General features: G+C 43.6%; 2 non-coding genes across 2 annotated transcripts; both read left to right on the forward strand.

Moving 5' to 3' along the window:
• The first annotated feature begins 3,766 nt into the window (after positions 1-3,766).
• Trnay-gua lies at positions 3,767-3,857 on the forward strand. The gene is given in 2 exon segments: positions 3,767-3,803; positions 3,822-3,857. It is a non-coding gene; the product is annotated as a tRNA-Tyr (tRNA).
• A 1,903-nt stretch (positions 3,858-5,760) lies between these two features.
• Positions 5,761-5,851, forward strand: Trnay-gua. The gene is given in 2 exon segments: positions 5,761-5,797; positions 5,816-5,851. It is a non-coding gene; the product is annotated as a tRNA-Tyr (tRNA).
• Positions 5,852-18,067: the final 12,216 nt, after the last annotated feature.

The following is an 18,067-nucleotide window of genomic DNA, read 5'->3' on the forward strand; positions in this document are numbered from 1 at the left end:
TACATACATACAAACATACATAAGCTTATTGCATAATAAACGTCAACATGAATTATCCAGGCCCGCAAAAGCACGTGTGTGTATGTGGGTGGGATAGTGTTGCAATGGATAGAATGTTAGAGACTAGAGGTTGCAAACTTGGTTAAGCAGCAAAGTTATTGCAACACTCTCTCAGCCCACTCTTAGCAATCCTAAGTTACTGCAAATCCAAACGTCTATCTGGCAACATGTTGTAGTAACGAGAAAAGAGTCAAAGTACAGGCTAGCTGGTGGAAGTCAACCATTTCGTCGTTTACCCTGAGACTGGGTTTTTTTTAGAAGAGCAGAAGTAACAGAAAAAACAGACAGGTCTCAAACTCAGCTACACGTTTATTTCAACAACTTCCTCTTATATAGTTCGTTTTCGTCGTCAACAACCAATCACATACGACTTGTCCTTTGCACCGTGACTTTACAGGTTCCACTCTATCACAAAAGAAGCGGACACTCCCAACGTTTCCAAGTGAAAAAATTCTAGCAGAAGATATGCCTCACAAAGCTTCAAGCAACTCTTTTGTGTCCTCACAATAAACAGGACAACAGCCCACAACAACATCCCACTCAAAACTGGTCACCTCCAAAATTGCAGAAAACGGACAATACACACCAGTACACACCACAGACAATACACACCAAACGTAAGTACTCACGTTACTATACTGCGAGGTTTATGGGCGTATTAGGTATCGCCTGCACACGTTTACAGCACTCGTCAGGCGGCCAAAATCTCCAGAGCCACCGGACGCAAGCGCATCACATGATATTTCGAAGGAGAGCTACCGCGCATGCCCCAAACGCGTCTCACAACCCAGTAAAGAAAAAATGACAGCAGGCAGAAGGCGACTATTGGAATGGTCTGAAGACGATAGCACCTTTCAGTTTTTCGCCCGAGATGCTGCACCGAACAAACGCACAAATATTGCCTGGTAACGTGGTATTTCTTTAAAGAACATAATTTTAAAATGAATTGCTTCGTTTTGTCTTTAAAACGTATTTACCTCGTTCACCAGGTGAAGGAGCAGCAGATCAACCAATCACGACAGAGCCTATGTCGTGGAACTGCTACGCAGTGTACCCTTTTTTTCTTTTCGATGTACGAGAGATAAGACCTGTCATCCCCTCAAATCGTCCTATCGTCGCTAAATCCGATCAACCGAAACACCGGATGAGCACACGGAAATGAGTGAGACGATCGGTCCCCACCAATATTATCCACCGGAGATGAGCGCTTCCACGAAGCCGGGTATGCTTGGCGCGCGCAAACTAATCGCCTACGTTGACACGCGGCCGCAGACGCTTCCGTGCGACCGAAGTTAATCAGGTCGCTGCTAAAGATCGCCTGGTCGATATAAAGCCGATTAGCCATTTCCCATTCTTGATGTCGCCTACTGCTCACTTTTCTGCCACTGAAAGCGGAGGCCGTTGCATAAAAACGCATTCTTACGTGCACTAGGGTGCCTTCGTGAAGGCTCCCTAACCTGCACTCTTGTATGCTATACGGCGTGCCAGTTCGTCCGCTCCTTGCTCAGCTCGTGCATTTGTCTACCCCCCCTAAACGGGCCCAAGTGCTTCTGTTCCGCCCCGACCTCAGCCGATAAGGGAGCTCACTTGGCTGCCTCGTCATCGCGCGTTCCCTGCGCAGTTCTTCATGTTTCCCTTTTGATTGGCGCGCTTGTCCTTGCATTACGATGCGCCAAAGTCGTATTTTGGAACACTTGCTCGCCGTTTACACTCCGAAAGCCGGGGTCACACTGCTTATAGACCGGGGGTGGCCAAACTGAGGCTCGCGAGCTGCATGCGGCTCTTCGCGGGTTCAAGTGCGGCTCGCGGCTCCCTAGTAAGCGTGCCCCCCTTCTTCTCCCGTGTCCCTAAGACGAAAATAGTTCTAACATATTTTTGTTTTTAATTCAGTCTTGGCTAGTTTTGTATTACACTACAGACATACAGCTGAACTGCTTTTTGACACATAAATGTGTCAAGTGGCCCTGTTTCCTTTATTATTTTAGAAAAAAACTTGGAACCGCATAGACCCTTTTCACGAGGGAGCCGCCATTTTGAATTGTCGTCACTTCCAGTATGGGCGAAAACACTGTTTTGCCGTCACACGTTCTCGTTTTGTCTCCTCTCTATTTGCTTACTATTTACAAGCTGAAATGTGTTATCATTTTTGTGTCGCCCATATCGGATACGCCTATTAGCTGGCTGGGGACGAGAATATGCGACAAAAGGTCTATGCGCATAGCGGGCGTCAGAAGCAGTGGCTGGCTAACGAACCATGCATTCACTTTTGTTTAGTGGTTGAAGAAACGTTCTGCTGCCTGTTGTGATTTGTTGTAGTCAACAATTATACTTGTCTCCTTTGGAAAGGACTGTTCACTCGATGTCGTTTCTTAGTAAAAGTAGCCCACCACCCCCCTCCCCCAACCTTCCCCCCCCCCTTTTTTTTTTTGTCTTCGGTTTTAATTTCCTGTCACTCTGCACACCCCTGTTATCGCCCCTTTTCTTCGCATACGCCACCAGGCGGTGCTAAAGTCTTTGACGTCTCAGCGAACTTCCTGTTCGTAAAAGGAATGAACAAAGGCCACCTTAACACCGCTGCTTGAAACGTCGATAAAGAATGTAACCACCTATTTTCTGGGCGAACGCCAAAAGAACTAAGAAGCGCGAGATTTGTTAACTTTTTTCTCCTCCAAGGCGTTAAATCCCCGAAGGCACTCGCTAAATCTCCAGCTTTGTTTTCCAAGTTGTATATATGCTTTCTAGCACTGGAGGCATAATCAAGCTCGAACAGGCTCGCAAAGACGAAGCGACCGGAAGTCGGTTGGGACGCAAGCAGCGGTTCATGTTTGTGAACAGTAAAAGGTTCTTATACATCACACAAAAGCCCGTCAGCATACAGATTCGAACGCGAGTCACCGCTAGATCCTTGCTTCGAATGCCGCATGGCAATGATTTCAAAAAAGAAACTTGGCATGCGGCATTCGAATATTACGGGGACTCGGGTCTGCAGACTGCCTCCTGTTTGATGTATGAACAGCGTGACGCCGGCTAAAGAAAACTTCTGTTTCCACTTCCCCGCAAAATCGTTTGGAACAGCCAATCGCTGCCATCTACCGAAAGAGCGCTCAGAAAATGACGCCGGCTTGCATGGAATCCGACAAGGCGAGTGCTCGCCTTGCCGGATTCCGTGCATGCTACATAGGTACTCGGACAGTATTCGACACTTTCTGTCGTTATTCGTGCACCCTATGACCGAGCAATGGTGTCCCGGTGACCGGGAGACTATCGCCATCGAATCCCATGGCTCTAATTAAGTTCGGGAGTTCAAAACAGAGAGGAAAACGCGAACGAAGTTCGGGCGAAAGTCTGTGTCAGGAGGAACACATCACATGCCTTGCCCCCCCCACCCCGCCCCCTCCCCCCCCCCCCCCCCCCCCCCCCGCTCTGAGAACTGGATGGCAAGCGCCCCCAGCTTTTGAGCACCGCATGCTCATGTTACTGCCTTATTTTTATTCAATTTGACGCATGTCCCCGGAGAGAACAGACGCTACATGTGTGGCGACCTGGAAATCCCTTTATTGCGTAAGGTTTGGGGTTGTTGCGCCTGTCTGGAATGTCGTTAGACAAACGGGTTTCACTGAGCTCGTTCTGCAGGCCCTCCCCCAACGGTAGACCGTATAACTTATATCTTTGCTTGCTTTCGAAAGCGCCAGTGGCAGCAGTGTGCCCGTCGATAGCTCAGTTGGTAGAGCGGTTGACTGTAGAGGTTTTCCCATGCGGACATCCATAGGTCGCTGGTTCAAATCCGGCTCGACGGACGAAAGTTTTTCTTTTTTGCAATCAACTTTTACTGAATTTAATTGGATACAAACGGGTGCAGGCATATCATGTAGTAAAATTACGTGTACGAATGTACGGGCGACCAAAGGAGCGATGGAAAGAATTGGTTTTACATCTAAAGCGTAAAACTGTTTTTTTCCCCTCTAAGGCACTGGTTAGAATGATAAATGTCGAATGATTATCGTTTTTTCTACAACTATGTTGTGGTTAAGTCGATCGTATGAAAACATCGTTACCTGATACATTTTTACTAAAATTAAAGTCCCAATTTCGCTTCAAAGAAATAATTATCTAGTAACGTACGTGGCTGGGCTAGTTGGTTTGTCTTGTTAAACATCTAAGATAGCGAAAAGAAAAAAAAACAGGGACACTATGTAAACAGGACATGGGCTAACTTAAACTATTTTTACTAAGTAAAATGCAAAGCATATATACATATACAAACCGGCAACGCATATAGCTATCAAGTGCGCATCCGATCATGAGAAAAACTAAATTCATTTCCATAAAGCACAATTGACGTGTCACTAAAACATGGCATCCCACTTTCTTTTTGTCTTGCTTTTTTTTTTTATAAAAAAAAACGCTTTTAAAATCCACCGAGCAATAGTCTCTCGGCTTTTCCCCAGAATTCTTAACTGCTGAAGTCGCAGAACACAGCCACAAATGTTGCAACGTAAAAAAAAGAAAAGAAAAAAAAAAAAAGTGAGCCACGTATAGCTACGTTTCGCGACTTCAGCAGATAAGGGTCCTGGGGAGAAGCCGTGAGACTGTTGCTAGTAAACCTTGAGAGGTGTTTTCTTTATCAAAAATTTCGATCAGTATGTGTCAGTGATATGTCAGTCGTGCATTATAAAAATGAATTTCAGTTTTTGTATGAGTGAATACCAACCTAATAGCTGTAGGGATATTGCCTCTCTGTGAATGTAATCAGTGTCGCAGGCAACGCGTTACCGGTAACGAGTTACTTTTATCGGTAACGTAGTAACGTACTCGGTGCTTTTTCAAAACAGTAACGGGTAACGTACCTACGTTACTTATTTTGAGTAATGGGTATAACGTAGTTACGTTACTTTTTAAAAAGTCCTAAAAAAGTTACACTTCGATTTTGTTGGTGTGCTCGCAAACTGATGAGAATTTCTAACCTTTTTTTGCGTTTTTTTCTTTGTGAGTATTTAGCCGAAACCATAGAAAAGTATAAAGGAAATATGTTCAGTCTCTGCATAAACATGTTGGTTCTTGAAATATAGCACTTATGGATACCTGTACCGTCAAAACAGTAAATCGTGTTCATTTATAATTTAAAGAAGTAACGGAAAAGTAACGTGCGTTACTTTTTATCTGCAACGGTAACGATAACGCGTTCCTTTTATTTTGAGGTAACGTTGCTCGGTAACGCCTTACTTTTATTTGCAAGTAACGTATTTCGTTACTTTTTTCCGGTAACGTCTACGACAACACTGGTACGCATACAATTATGCTTAGCCTTTTCCCGAGTAAACATAGTTGAACGTTAGCGCTTGGCCTGTTTCCTTCGTGTTCCTGTTTGTTTCCGGCTATTTTTTGTTTAAATAATTGTTTTTCTGTCCACTAAACCTTACAAAAAACATGTCCCCACATGCAATTACGAAAGTGACGACGTGATGCTTTCTAAGTATCCTAATCTAAATTAAGATGTAAGGCATTCACAATATATTCTCATAAATACGCGCGTGGTCAAGACCGGATGACTCCCAGCGTGCGCTGTGGGACATCGTAAGGCGAAGCGGAGTATCGACAAACGGGTTTCACGCAGCTCTTTTATACAGGCCCTCCCCTAACGGTAGACCGTATAACCTACATGTTCGCTTGCGAAGGGAAGTGCGACGGCTCGTTGTGTATCCGTCGATAGCTCAGTTGGTAGAGCGGTGGACTGTAGAGGCTTTCCCGTGCGGATATCCATAGGTCGCTGGTTCAAATCCGGCTCGACGGACGTTTTTTTTTTTTCTTCTTTTGTTTAAATGCTCTTAAGAAATTATTGCATTATCGAAAGCGCCACGACACAGTTTAAGGAAGGCGAGATGTGTTTACTAGGCGATGCGGAAGCATTACTGAAAGGAGGGTGGTCCTCCAGCAGTCTAGAAAAAAAGTACCGTACCGTTGTCGCATTCGTTTTACAGCTGACGCGCCGGTTAGGACCTTGGACGCGTAACGTATTTTCGTTGCTATCGTACGGTGTATTCCATCAAATTACGTTACTCGCTATTTGTTACACTTCAATTATAATTATAACCGGCATTTTGTTTGAAATAACAATAATGGCAGCGACCTTCGTTTCCACAGTCCTGTAACGCATTAAAATCGGTATTAAGGTGCGATAGTTTAAAATTGTTTAGAATAGATTAAACCGTCGTTTCGGCGAGTCAAGGATAGCCTTTAATTATAAACCGCATGTAAGTGATTTGGCGAGCGACGAGACAAGCGATAACGACCCGCCTCGCTGTCACTCGGCCAGTCGCGCGACGAGGCAAACCACATGAAAGCGACGCGTGAGCAAGCGAGCAAGACGATGAGCGACGTTCTTATTGTTAATTATTAATATTATTATTATTATTATTATTATTATTATTTATTATCCTTATTTATTTATTTATTATCCTTATTTATTTATTTATTATCCTTATTTATTTATTTATTATCCTTATATATAAATAAGGATATATTGTCTGCTATACAACTTAAAGAGATAGCCTGGAGACGAAGCCGGCGCTCACCTCATAACTCTAACCTTCAAGCTGAATTCCGGACTCTTCGGAACAGAGTAAGCGCACTTATTCGCTCGGCTAAGCGTCAATATTTTCAAAAACAATTCTGCGAATCAAAGTCCAACTTTGCTAGATCCTGGTCACTGATTAATGAACTACGCGGAGTCGCACCACCTGGTTTACAGGTTGACACTTTTGGCGAATTTTTCGGACCCGATTCCCTTGCTATGGCGAATACCTTCAATGACTTTTTCGCCAAGTTTTCGGGCAAAGCCAAGCAAAGCACAACACCGCCCAGTCTTTTACCCCACTCCAAATTAGCTTCTGCATTTCTTCCACTGATGACAATGATCGATCTGGAGTCTATAATATCAAGTCTCAAACCTAGAAAATCACCAGGGTATGATGGAATTCACCTCTGCGACATCCGAAGAAATTTTATGCACATACAAGACACACTTCTACTCATGTTTAACGGAATAATAGAGTCGGGTGTCATTCCTTCAGGATTAAAAACCTCAATTGTTAAACCTCTTTTCAAGGGAGGCAAACGTGACCAGGTGGAAAACTACCGACCAATATCTATTCTTCCGTGTCTTGCTCAAATCTTGGAAAAGTATATTTATATAGTTATGTCTTCTTATATCAAAAAATATGACATATTTTCGGAATCCAAATACGGTTTTGTGCCGGGACGTGGGACACAACCTCTTCTTGAAGCATTATCAGACAAGTTAAATTTTGGTTTTGATCACAACTTATTTATCTGCGCATGTTTTCTAGATGTGAGTAAGGCATTTGACACGGTGTGCCATTCTATTTTGCTTCAAAAACTTTCCTTTATCGGTTTCCGGGGACCATTCTTATCCCTGTTAAACAATTTTCTCCAAGGTCGATCGCAGCTTGTTTCCATCGATGGCATGCAAAGCCTAAAAGTTTCCTTAAAAGCGGGGGTTCCACAAGGTTCAGTTCTTTCACCATTGCTTTTCAATATTTATGTTAATGACATGAGTTTATCTGTTTCAAACTGCACCATTTATCAATACGCAGACGATACTCTTTTGCTGACGAGCCATATCTCCTATGCCAGAGCAATGGGTTTGCTCCAAGACTGTACCTCTGAGCTAATGAACTGGTTTGCGAATAATCTAATCAATATAAATATTTCGAAAACTAAGCTCGTTTGTTTTCACAATCCCCTTAAAGTTGTTGACCTCAATATTCCTCTCTTGCTGCACACGTCTCACTGTGTCCCATGCCAATGTGTCCCAATTTTTTGTTCATATACTGTGAAGTACCTAGGAATCACATTCGATTCAGATCTCTCCTGGAACTCACACCTATCAAAACTCTGTTCCAAATTAAGAAGCGTTTCCTGCCTATTATACCATATCAAGACATTTCTACCTTTCAATCTCAGGAAGCTTATAGCCCACTCGTTAGCTTATGGTACACTCCGATACGGCATAACAGTCTTTGGCAAATGTTCTGGATTGTGGCAGGCCAAGATAAATTCAATTCTAAAATGAATCTTACGGAATGTTCAGTATAAACCTGCATCCTCAGATCACGATCTCTTTAAGGCTTTGTCCATGCCAAATCTGCAATCATTGTTTTTTGAATCAGTCGTGCTTGAACACTACTGGAAGGATGATTTTAAAACTCTTCGTCCGAATATGAGACAATTACGAAAAATATCAAAGTTTCTTGTTCCCGCTTACTATACACGTTATGGTAAGAACATGCGGTCGGTCTATGTGCCTCAAATTTTTAATTCCCTACCTCCCAGCATATGTGACTTTACCTCAAGAAAAAAGCTCAGAAGAGCGCTTCGACATATTGATATGACCGACGAACCTTTGTGAATATTTCATAATTAGTTCTTCCGATATTTTTTTTTTTTAACAAGTGCGTTTTTTTTATTTTTTTTATTTTTTTACTGTCTTATGAGTTATTTTTTTATTATCATTATATCAAAACAAAAAAAGTCATCAAGATCTTCAGTGTCACAAAAACTGGACAACAATTTCTACTACTTTCAATGGCGAACAATGGCGAAAAGTGACGCCAGTGCATTGTGTGTGTGTGTGTTTTTAATACTTTTCTGACTTGATTTTTTTTCTTTAGAAAGGGAAGGGGGGAGGGGGGAGCTTTAGTATGCAGTTGGAACTGCTGAAAAAAACTTAGTGATAATTCTGCTTTATCTTTTTTTATCTAGAACTGACTCTTTTATTTTTATTTCAATTTACATAGTTGGTTTTGCCGCACAAGCCCATGATGGCTTTGGCGAACCTGCACTTTTCCTCGATTATGTTCTTCCGTCGCAAATAAATTTATTATTATTATTATTATTATTATTATTATTATTATTATTATTATTATTATTATTATTATTATTTCAGACATCACGTCCAAAAAGAAACTTAAAAAAGCTCTACGCCATGTATATTGGAATGAAGGAGATACATAAATAATTTTTGTCTATCGCGAGAAAGAGGAGGGAAAGGGGGGGGGGGTGGGGGGGGGGGGGGGGGGAAGCGGCGTAGTTTCATTCTGGGTTAATAAGCGTTTTTTTTTTTTTTCCCTCAGCCATTTAATTCTTACTTTCGACGCTATTTGAATTGTCGATGCTGTTCTGCATCTTAAAATATTTTTTTCTATTTTTTTTTTAATAACAGACGCGTCCATGACAAAAGCTTTCGGCTTGTGGGTGTAACCTTCCTGTGACTTTCATGTGACATTCGTGTGACTTTCACGTGACTCCAGTGTGACTTTCAGTTTTTGTGAATGTTCTTTTTTTATCGTGACAACTGACGTCATTTTGCTCAAATCCTCCACTGTTTTCTTTTCGTTTTTTTTTTTCTTCTTTCCTTTTTTTTTGAGAATATTTCGTCACCAGTGCTACCATGGTTCAGTCACACAAGCCCTTGAAGGCTTTGACGAACCGGCCTTGCTTCATCACTGCACCCATAATGTACAAATAAATTTATTATTATTATTATTATTATTATTATTATACAATTTTTATGGGACCTTTGTCATGTCGCTGCCGGCAGACATGAGTAAATTAAGTATATATTATCAAAATGTCCACGGTCTACGCACGAAGGCCGACGAATTTTTTGGCAATGTTTGTTCGACAGATTTTTTAAGTTTTTTTCATAACAGACGTAGTTATGTCACGGCCACTCGATTAGGGGGATCGAGTGGCCGTGGTTATGTCCAGATATTTTATCATGGCGATGAAATGAAAGATGAAAGATGTCCTGTTCCCGTCCTCGTCCTCTCTGTTTTTATACTTTCAAGTTTTGTATCTATTAACCAACACGCTCGTTTTCAACTGTAACTGATATTTTATCAGATGAGTATTTTCCTTCGCGTTACAGCCTACATCGTAATGACCGCCGTTTAACCGGCGGTACGGCGACAGGAGGTGGTGCGGTAATTGCGCAAGATCCGTCCTGCGTTAGGCGCCATGATCTTGAGCAGCATTACGAATCAGTCAGGGTTGATTTGGAATGTAGTGAAGTCGAGAGCCTTCTAATAGGTGTCCCATATCTTCCACCAGATATGCCCCCTGATGAGTTCCAGGGTTGCCTTTCAAGCATTGAGGAGGTTCTTTGTTCAGGAGTTCCTTGCAGGATATTGATAATTGGAGACTTTAATGCACCCGGAATTTGCTGGAATAGCCTAAGAGGTTCTTCCGCCAATTCTTATGGGGCCAAGAAAGGCTGTATTTTAACCGATTTTGCATCTTTTTTTAGCTTAAATCAGTTCAGTGGCGTCACAAACTGCAAATCCAATATACTCGACCTTTGCCTCTCAGATAGATGATATCGGTGTGACTGAAATTGAATTTCCAGCGGTTCCAAAAGACAGATCTCACCATTTCCTTGAGTTAACTATACGTTTTCCTGTTGTCCTGAGGCGGATATCGGTGGCCCCTCAGACATAGGCGGAAAAGGCCTTTAACTTTGCATCGTACCGGCGTACGGTACGATACATTGTACCGGCATGCGTCGTGTATCACTACTGCGTGGTGCACGTTAAAGACCCCAGGCTAGTGGTCTATACCGCAGTAGCTAAAATTCTCATCTACAGCTGGGAGAATCGTCGCCCGTTGAGGCAGACCAAGTTCTAGGCTGTATACACCGACACGCGGGCTTGACGTCACGGAGCTGCGGCGGCGCTGCGATCGCGCCGGAGCCCGGGGGTGTGGGCAAAAGCGCGCACGTTTCGCATGGGCGTCATAGCATTTCAGCATGCCGCGAAGCTGTGTTGCCGTCAATTGCACCGAAATGTACAAGAAAAGCAGCGGAGTGAGTTTCCACAAGTTCCCGGCAGACTCTGAAAGGCATAGAAGGTGGATAATATCCGTGGATCGAAAAGAATGGTCGCCTCGCGCGAACGACCGTTTGTGCGGCAAACACTTTCTTGGAGGCAAGTGCGGCTTCCATTTCAATCTCCGTCCCGAGGCTTGCATATGTGCAGGGAAACTGTTGTCTGATCGAGACCACCCGGATTTTGTTTCCACGGTGTTCACGCACAACGCACCCGGGCACCCCCCAAGCGCTCGTCGGAGGCTCGCTACGCCCGTGCTACCGAGCAGAAGGGGATCGACGACAGAACGGCAGTGTTGTAGGCGTTACCAAAAAAAAAAAGTAACGAAATACGTTACTCGCTACTTGCAAATAAAAGGTACGCGTTACTGAGCTACGTTATCTAAAAATAAAAGGACGCGTTGCCGCTACCGATAAAAAGTAAGGCACGTTACTTCTGCGTTACTTTTTTAAAATTATGATGTAACACATTTTACGGTTTTGACGATACAGGTCATATATCAAGAAACATTATGTTCATGCATAAACTGAACATAATTACTTTAGCTCTTTTCACGGTTTCACCTAAATACTTAGGGGAAAGACGCAAAGAAAAACATGGCTTGACGCCTAAAACACGGAAACAATTGAAGTGTAATTTCTTTAAGACTTGGGAAGTAGTAACGACTAATGTAACTACGTTACTTGAAATAGTAACATAAGTACGTTACCCGTTACTGTGCCGAAAACGTAACGGATAGGTTACTACGTTACTAAAAAAAGTAACGCGTTCCTAGTAACGCCGTTACTTGTAACCTGTTACCGTCAAGACTGCAGAACGGACAAACCTTTATTGGTTGTAATGCCTTGTGGTCAAGAGGGTATGAAAAATATCATACCTTGACTTGAAGACGCTCTGTGTATTTAATCAATTAATGAATACACACACTTCCGCAGACCCACAGTCTGCTGATCCCGCCGGCAGTGCGGAAACCGACTCGATGTAATCGTAGACCTCGAGAGACTTGTACGCCTGCACCGTGTCGGCCGTGAACTGGCTTGGCGAAAAAAACTGAATAAACGACGACCTGAGCCGTTGACTTCCGTGGCAGCAACTTTACGTCGGAAGTCCAGCAGGCCTTGTTTACGGCGTACGAATCCTCGTAGGCAACGCCGTCCACGCACAGTTTGCTTCGATACCGCTACCGTTCAGGCTCGGGCAACGAGCTCAAATAGTCGGGCATAGCATACGACATACGTTATGAGGAAATACGACGCACAAATAAAGATACAAGCGTCCCTACAACGTCAACAACGAGCGCACGCCATAGAGCGCAATGGCGAAAACACGGACAGCCGGGCTGCTTTTGCCCACATAGCTACCGCGCATGCGCGGCCTTCCGGCCGTGTTGGTAAACAGAGCCGCTCCGCGTGTCGGTCTATACGCCTCGCAAGTGGGCTCATTTTCGTCTTCTGCGCATGAGAAAGAAGTGGCGGTGACGTCAGAACGCCGAGCCTTGATTGGCTGATCGCGACCCCCTATTTGAGCGTCGTCTGCTCCTTTGCAACGTCGTCTGCTCGCAACGTCGTCTGGGTCTGTCTTACCTTTCCTGCGACTTTCAGAAGTCGAGCAAGCTCGACTTCGCCTTTCAGAGAGGGCAGACGAAATAACTTGAACGGTACGTTGTTTTTGTCTAACAACTAGCAGACGTGCATCAAGGAGGGAAGTCAAATGACTCACTGGCGAGGTGCCCGGAGGCGCCGAGGTTTGTTTGCGAAGAACCGAGAGTGAGGGTAGTTACTGGTTAGTGCCCGCAAGTTCCCTCCCAAATATTTTGCCCTCCTTTCGTGTGCGGCGAGACCCCTCATTCTTTAACGGCGTCGGCGGGTCGGCGCAGTTAACGTCGTCTGCTTTACGTCTGCTAGTCAAAGCGATGGCTGCTTTACCTTTCCTGCGTCTGTCGGAGATTCACCGCTTTTTCACCGGCGAGAGTCACCGTTGCCTCGGGAAACAAGGAGATAACAAGAGGAAGAAATTGACCTGTTAATCTAATATTGAGGTCAGCGATAAAAGTATAATACGGGAAAAGTTCACAAGGGTCGCGCGGGCATATTCCATTCAGCACGCCAGCCGGTCGTGGGCGGACGGTCGCCGAGTCGCGGAGTGCCTGCTAGGCCTAACTGCCGTACTCGCTTGGTCGTGTTCGGTGGAATCGTGGCCGTTGGAGCTTTTCCCCGGTGTTTGTGGATTCAGCGTTCTTGTTCGTCGCGGTCTGTTTCAAGTACTTTTTACTTTTTTCTTGCTGCTTGAAGTCGGGACGCGTGAGAAGCGCACATAGAAAAATAAACGTCCGTGGGTCGTCGCGACCGCGACGCTGTCGGCCATGCTGATTTGATCGTAAGAAGTGCGTAAGACAGCTTCGCAGCTGTAGGATTTCGACGTAACCTGCGCAAAACTTACGAAAATTTAGTTTTGTGAATACAAATTTGTTCTTAAGTTTTGTCTTACGCACATTTTTGGCGTAAGATCGTTTCGTAAATCTGGCCTCTGCACTTCCGAAAGTCGCAGGAAAGGTAAAACAGACGCAGACGACGTTGCGAGCAGACGACGCTCAGATAGGGGGTCGCGATCAGCCAATCAGGGCTGGGCGTTCTGACGTCACCGCTACCCCCTGCGCAAGAAGCAGACGAACTTGCCCTCCGCATAAACATACACACAACAATCTGCTAGTGGTGACTATGTAAGTTTGTATGAACATTTTTCAAATTTTGACTGGTCATCTATTATAGAATCGACTCATGTAAATCTCCAGGTATCGCAATTTGCGGGAGCAGTTCAGTCAGGAATGAACATGTTCATTCCTACCAAACGGCCGGGAACCAAGCGGTCGTATTGGATCACTCATTAGTTGAAAACGTTGTTAAGGAGAAAGTTGTTTGCGCAGAAAAAATTTTAGAAGACATGATTGGTGAAGTGGGAGTAAGAATTTAAGCACTACAGGCGACTTTGCAAAAAGCAATATTTAATTGATCACAAAGAATATGTAGCCTTTGTTGAGTCTGATCTGAGCCGTGATCCTAAAAAGCTTTGGTAACACTTCAGACGTCGTTCTGGGAAAAGAACTAGGAAGGACATTCTTCTTGTCGACGAGCAAGGCAACGCCTCCTCCGATGTTTCTAATGCTATCGCTGATCATTCGAAGTCTGTGTATAATGTAAACCCTTCGAGCAACTCGCCTCTGCCACTATTGGGGGAGGGAGGGAGGGGGGTGCTTTTTCTCCTTGGTTATGAGTATGTAAAAAATTAAAGCCAAACTTCTTTGCTGGTTATGATGGGATCCTTAGTGCGCTCGTCAAGGCATATCATGAATTTTTCACCCCTGTACTTGTATCTATCTTAAACAACTCGTTGAAGTCGGATGTGTTTCCTGAGGCGTGGAAGGCTGCCGTAGTTATCCCTGTGCACAAATCAAGTAACAGAAGGGACGTCCGCAATTGCCGACCAGTCTGGCTACTATCCACCTTCTCGAAATTATTTGAAATGGCAGGTAATAAAACTGCCATTTTCTTTCAAAACTGTAATAGTGCCGGTCCAGCACGGATTCATACCCGGACGCTCTACAACAACAAAGTGGGTTGCTTCTATGTCTGCGGTCTCGAAGGCCGTGTGCATTAGGGACAGGTGGATTCTGTATATTTTGACCTTAGTCAAAATATATAGAATTCTTTTGATGTTGTTGACCACGGCATTCCGCTGTCAAAACTATCGCAGTATGGTGTATGTCGGACATTGCACCACTGGCTGCAAGATTATTTATCGCAAAGAGCATGCCTTGTTCAAGTAAACGAAAAATACTCGTTGAGATATGGTGTCAAGTCCGGGGTCCCTCAGTGGTCGGTGCTGGGGCCTATACTTTTTTCTATTTGTGTCAATGACGTATCTAAGGTTATCTCTAATTCTTCAGTTTTGCAATATGCAGATAATATTAAGATCTTTCGTGAAATTCGCAGTGTCAGTGACTGTATGATGCTTCAGGAGGAGGCCTGTTCATTCTATAATTGGTGTATGACTAATAACCTCATCTTAAATAAGGCTAAAACTAAAGTAATGTCCTACACGCGAAAAACGCACAGCATATGCTTTCCCTACACTATTCACTCAGAGGTTCTGAGTTGTGTTAGCGAAGTTCAAGACCTTGGCGTAATGTTTGATTCTTCTCTCCGCTTTGACGCGCATATAGACCAAATGATTATGTTGGTCTTGCGTACTTTGGGTTTTCCCTGTAGGATGTCTAGAGTATTTTCAAACCCGAAAACATTCTTTGTTCTCTACTGCGTTCGCTCGATCCCATCTGGAATACGCCTCGGTGGTCTGGAACAGCATCTGTCCCAGCAGCTCCTTCAGGCTAGAGCGAGTGCAAAATAAATTTTTGTCAATCTATAGCCAGAGGTACTTTCGCGATAACTCCTCTTTGTCACAAAATGATTATTTAATGAGCGCCCTACATTCTTACATCCACGCCGTGAAAAAGCTGATCTTTCATTTTTGTTTAAAGCCATTCACGGCTTTATTGACTGTCCTGACTTGCTGGCTCAGATATCCCTTAGGGTTCCACAGACGGCTACCCGTGCGCCTATGTTTTTTTATGTTCCAGTCGCGTCAAGTGTACACAATCCAGTGTTTCGTATGGGAAAGACCCATGCACAATGGTCTTGCCACTCACCTGAACATCTTTTGCGGACGTAAAGATTTTTTTTTTAAATTCTTGTGTCTGTTATGTGACTTCAGATAATACTTTCGTGGACGTTGGTCGTTAATGCTGATCTTATTTCTTCTGAATATGAAAGTGTCGCTGTCTTTTCAGGCACATATCTCTTCACTGATTGTATTGCCGATGTGCAACTTTACTTCATTGTGAAAGTTTTTATTTGTTGTCCGAATTTTTTATTGGCTTATGCAATTTCCACCTCATGAGTGTTACATATAGAAAATATTTGGGTGTGCTAGTAGTAAGACCGAAAGGTTGTTCCTAGGCACCAAATAAAGCCGATTCTTGATTCTTGATTATTATTATTATTACGCAACCTCTTACCCTTGCATTGTGTAGACATGCTTCTAGTGAAAGTGTGTCTTTTGTCACCGATGTTCATCTTTCATTCTGTGTATGTGTTTTTTTAATATTCTATGCCGCTGCAGGGCCCAGCCCCACAAGCCGTTTTTGCCTTTTGACGGGCCCACGTTCTCATGTACTGATATGGAATATGTTTGATAAATATTATCATTATAATTATCATTATTAATATTATTAGCCACGCTGTACTTTTTTTTAAGCTGTCAGATATTGCATGTAAAGTTACATGCCACAATGCCATAATCTGGTGGAAGAAAACATCGTGATTTGATGCAACTTAGACATTAATATATTTGTGCGTGGGTGGAAAAAGAAAGGAAAACATTAAACAAAAATCGAGGCATCTTCATTCCGTCGAGACCTCCACAGGGAAGTTCCGCAAAATGCCTGTTTCTGTGTCCGTTACTTTAGCCAAATACCTGTCGACTTTGCTAAGCCTCAGGAAATGGGACCTTCTAACCTCGAGGGAAGTATGTGCCTCAGAACGGCGGAACTGTGTGAATATAAAAACATCATGGGGGGGGGAACTTAAAAGCTGATCCCAAAATGTGTGCTTAGTCATGGACTTATCGAGGGAGGTTAAACTGCTATATGCATATTTTTCTCTATTTATTTATAATCGCTTCTATTAAATGTTTTCGTTTTTTTTTTTTTTACAGTGTACTTTATTTGCGGCCCCTCAATTTTCATGCAAACCAGTTTCCCATTTAGTTCCTCTCTGCGCAATGACCGGTGGCACAATTATCGTAACGGCAGGATCTGTCCAGGAATTTGAAGCGATCTAAGGGCGCTCCGCGATTGTGCTTTCAGTCAATGGTCGATCGCTGCGGCCACGAACCAGGGGTTTTCCCAGGAATCGAAATTAGGGGGTGTCTAAATTTTTAGGGGGGTGATGGGGGTGGGGTTTAGGGGCAGGGGGCAATGAGAATAGAGGAGTCGTTGCGAATTAAGGGGGTGTCTTGGAAAAAACAAAGGAGGTGCACCCCCTCTCCCCCCCCCCCCCCCCACCCTAGGGTATGTGGGGAAATCACTGTCACAAACATAGGAAGAGATAAAGTAGTCATAACCCTCCCCATACACACAACAAAAATCTCCGCGATATGAATGCCAAAGGAGTGCATTAATTACATAGCCATTAGCTTGAGACGCTTTTTCTTTTTTTTAACCTGGAAAGAGCGCAATTCATAGCTGTATGATATTTGTTTGTGACAACATACGCAATAAATTATCGTCTTCGTTACACTAATGGAAGTCGCTTGACTGGCGAAATAGGTGCCACCAGGTTAAGTTTTGTTCTTGCACTTATAACGGTCGACATGATCGAAAGGACACGCATTTCTTAAATTCCCGTTATAATTTTTTCTGATGAGATCGTTCGCCAAAACTAAGACGTTTCTTGTAGAGGTGGCGTTTTTAAAAGGCCTCTCTTTCTTCTTTCTGGATTGAATATCCGCCGTATATTGTTTATACAACAAAAGTCCGCAGGCACAAAGTGAATTACCGAATACATTAGCGAACACAAAGTTCAATGCACGCCAAAAAAAACGCCTATTTCCGTACAAAACTTTGTAGGACGTCAGAGGTAAACGATGCAATTTATTATTAAAATGTCAAGTGTATATCTATTTGTGCACAATATTGGACGCCAGCGATTGAGACAAACAATAGTCAGAATGCAGGATGTGTGAGTCTAAGAAAAAACAGTCGGAAAGAATCACTCGATTGCATACATAATTCATCCACCTCTCAACCCCCTGAAGCTGCGAGTTTATACTCCATATTTCTCGCGTCTGTCGGTGCCGCCTCTTTGCCTTACTGCTTATGTGTGTTACCGATTTTTGCAGAGAACCGGCGCCTGGCTCTTGTCTTTCTAACTTTTTTCCTTAAGTCCATCCTTCGAGCGCATGTCCCTTAACTGGATTCGTCATAAATTATAGCGCCAATCCGCTATAAAACGAGATTTCCTTTCCCTTTTTCCGCTCCTCTTCTCCGC

Source organism: Ixodes scapularis, unplaced genomic scaffold (genome assembly GCF_016920785.2).
Source record: "Ixodes scapularis isolate PalLabHiFi unplaced genomic scaffold, ASM1692078v2 PGA_scaffold2__306_contigs__length_199485367, whole genome shotgun sequence".
Classification (NCBI taxonomy): Eukaryota; Metazoa; Arthropoda; class Arachnida; order Ixodida; family Ixodidae; genus Ixodes; species Ixodes scapularis.